General features: G+C 38.1%; 1 pseudogene; it reads right to left on the bottom strand.

Annotated features, from left to right (window-relative positions):
- Positions 1 to 525: 525 nt before the first annotated feature.
- Positions 526 to 732, bottom strand: LOC122942764 (annotated as a pseudogene).
- Between the last annotated feature and the right edge of the window lie 3,222 nt (positions 733 to 3,954).

The raw sequence follows: 3,954 nt of genomic DNA, 5'->3' as shown, positions 1-3,954 counted from the left end.
AAAGATCCACAAGAGGGAGACACAGGCAAACTTTACTTATTTATTATTACAGCACCATAAAAAACGCAAAATGGTTACATACAATCCAGACAACTTGCTACAAAAATACAAAAGGGTCAATTCCCAGGAACAACTCAGCATCCAAGGTGTGCACAACAGGCCCAAAGCCAAACCAAGGTGCGTGGAGTGGAGGTCCAAACACTTCATTCAGGTGATATCCAAATACTTTATTCAGGTGATAAGCAAATTAACCCATCAATTAAGACATCGGTCTTAATTGGATTTGGGGTGTGAGGAGACTGGCTGCCTGGGTTGCTTGGTGCTGGAACAAACCCACAGCTGATGCAATTCGACAGACTAGATGCAGCAGGTATGCAGAAAGCAGCACAGCACAGCCCAGCCCTGACAGAGGAGATGCTGAAGTGCAGACTCCTGAGGCAGGACACAGCAACTTTCCACTTGCTTGCTGGAAGGATGCTTGCAATCCATCTCTCAATTTTATTCTGGTTTTATATACTGGAATAGAAGGGGTGCACCGGTCCTGGAGTTACTGCAATACCAGGTCAATGCATGGAGTGGACAAAGCAAGCTCCTTTTCCATCTCCCTGTTCGAAAAATCCATTTAATATATGGTCCCCAGATAGGGGACCTATCAGATATTAAACTGATAAGAACAGTTTTTTTTTTTTGTTTTTTTTTAATACCACTCAGTGGTCAGTATATAAAAGCTCTTAATAATCTTTCTTTGCACCATCAAGCTTATCTGACCTCATCATCGTGGTTTCTTTTCTTTCTTTATTAATTGATATTAACCAAAAACCTAACATTTTTATGTTTCCAGACCCCCTCGCTATCTATACCATCTCCGTATACCTTATCCCAACAATATATACTGTACATTCTAGATAATATTAATCTCATACATCTCTTTGTTGGCACTACCTCTATTTTAAACACACATAGATTCCTCACATCCCACAAACATTCTATTACACATATTGTTATAAACCATAGCATCCTTACATTCTGTTTGCCACTTTCCAATCCATAAACGTTACCCCTGTCAATTCCTTAACCATATTCCCCATACCTTTCCATACAGACTGTGCATATTTACAATCCCAAATCAAATGTCTCACACTCTCACTCGCACAACATCCTTCCCTCGGACAAAACTCTGAGCTTAACTAGGTCTCTTCTTTTCTGTACCTCCCTTACAGGCAGGAAATTTTGTAAACTCATCCATACTACATCCTTTTGTCTGTTTGACACATCATTTATAGATAATTTCTTCCATACTCTTTCAGCCTCATTTGACCTCAAACCCATAATATCGCAAGCAATTTCATTCTTACATATCACATTCATTATCATTTTTTTTATTTTTGAACTTATTCTTCTTAATTACTAACAAATCATATTTCCTAATGAACTTCTCTACCACCATATACCATATACCATCCTGGACATTTAAAAGCAACCGGTACCCTTGCATCTCTTCCCTTCCATCTCAAACCATACATCATCCATCCCACCATATAATTCATCATATATGTACATTTATTCTCTTTCTTATTCATTACCACAAACAATTTTATGTATGATATTCCCCAAAAAAATCGAAGTTTGGAAGGCCAAGCCCTATCTATCTTGCTTTATATACATGCTCTCTTCTTAATTTTTCCATCCTACTACCCCATATAAACGAAAACACAATTTTCTCCTCCTTTCTCACTTTCATTACATTCGGAAAAATTATAAACACAAACCATACCACAGGTATAATAACTGATTTAACAATCAAAACTTTCCCAATCTCCAGAAATTAAACTTCCTTTCACTTCTTTTCCCACATTCATCCCAACTTTCAAATCATCAATAAAGAGTACTCCTAAAACTTTCATTGCCCCTTCTTCATATTTCACATCCTCCATTCTCACTCGACTATCTCCAAAACATTTAAACAAACACTTATTCCAATTGACCTTAAAACCAGACGCTCCACAAAATAAATCCAAAATTTATCTACCTCTCCTCATTGCTGCCACACTATCATTCATTATTACCACGTCATCCATATAACCCAAAATATTAACATGCTTTCCCCCACTCCCTGGAACTAACATACCTCTCATTTCCTTATCTCTCCTAACCAAACACATCAACACTTTAATTACACTTATAAATAAGACAGGGGACATCGGACATCCCTGTCTTACACCCGAATTCACACATATTCTCTTACTTAAATGTCCATTTACCAACATTTCACTACACACTCCATCATATAAACTCCTCACACACTTCAAAAAAAAACTCTGGATATCCCATTTATTTCAAAACCCTAAACATATATTTATGTGCAACACGATCAAACGCTTTTTCAAAGTCAATTGCTAACACCATACACTTCTGTTTCCTATCCATACAGTCCCCAATCATATCTCTTATTAACACAAAATTTTCAGTCATACTTCTCCCTGGAACTGCACATTCTTGATCTTCCCCAATAACTTTCCACACAAAATCACGCATACGATTAGCCAGAAACTTGCTAAAAATCTTGTAATCTGTATTTAACAGAGTAATTGGCCTCCAATTCTCCACTCTCTTTTTCTCCCCTTTCTTAAAAACTAATACTACTACTCCTTCTTTCATTGTTTTACTCAAAACTCCTCTCTGCCACATACTTTTACACACTTCAAACAGGTCCTCCCCCATCCATTCCCATGCTCACACATACAACTCAACTGGGATTCCATCTTTCCCAGGAGTATTATTCTTTTTTGCATCAAACCCATTCTTCTTTATCTCCTCCATAGTCATTTCCACATACACTTTCTCACCATCCTCCTTACTTAACTTACCCTCTAAGCACTTCAACACATCCTCCATTAGATTTCTATCCACCCACTTTTTTGCATACAGACCTGAAAAAAACTCTTCAACTACCTTAACTACCTCTTCCCCACTTACACACTGCTTTTCTTTATTTATCATCTCATCCACATCATCTTTTTTCCCACACACTTTTTTAAAGAAAAATCTCGTACATTTCTCATTCTCTTCCAAATTTTCTACTTTTGAGCGAAACATTATTTCTTTCCCTTTCCTTTCCATAATCTGCCTTATTTCTTTCCTTGCTTTCATCACCAAATCATCTACAAACCGGATTCCAAAAAAGTTGGGACACTATACAAATCGTGAATAAAAACTGAATGCAATGATGTGGAGGTGCCAACTTCTAACATTTTATTCAGAATACAACATAAATCACGGAACAAAAGTTTAAACTGAGAAAATGTACCATTTTGAGGAAAGAATATGTTGAAATAGAATTTCATGGTGTCAACAAATCACAAAAAAGTTGGGACAAGGCCATTTTCACCAGTGTGGCATCTCCCCTTCTTCTTGCAACACTCAACAGACGTCTGGGGACAGAGGAGACCAGTTTCTCAAGTTTAGAAATAGGAATGCTCTCCCATTCTTGTCTAATACAGGCCTCTAACTGTTCAATCGTCTTGGGCCTTCTTTGTTGCACCTTCCTCTTTATGATGCGCCAAATGTTCTCTATAGGTGAAAGATCTGGACTGCAGACTGGCCATTTAAGTACCCGGATCCTTCTCCTACGCAACCATGATGTTGTGATTGATGCAGAATGTGGTCTGGCATTATCTTGTTGAAAAATGCAGGGTCTTCCCTGAAAGAGATGACGTCTGGATGGGAGCATATGTTGTTCTAGAACCTGAATATATTTTTCTGCATTGATGGTGCCTTTCCAGACATGCAAGCTGTCCATGCCACACGCATACAATCAGAGATGCAGGCTTCTGAACTGAGCGTTGATAACAACTTGGGTTGTCCTTGTCCTCTTTGGTCTGGATGACATGGCGTCCCAGATTTCCAAAAAGAACTTTGAATCGTGACTTGTCTGACCACAGAACAGTCTTCCAT

Source organism: Bufo gargarizans, chromosome 6 (assembly GCF_014858855.1).
Source record: "Bufo gargarizans isolate SCDJY-AF-19 chromosome 6, ASM1485885v1, whole genome shotgun sequence".
In the NCBI taxonomy this organism is placed as follows: Eukaryota; Metazoa; Chordata; class Amphibia; order Anura; family Bufonidae; genus Bufo; species Bufo gargarizans.
The sequence above is the reverse complement of the archived record's forward strand: the minus strand, read 5'-3'. Positions and strand labels throughout refer to the sequence as shown.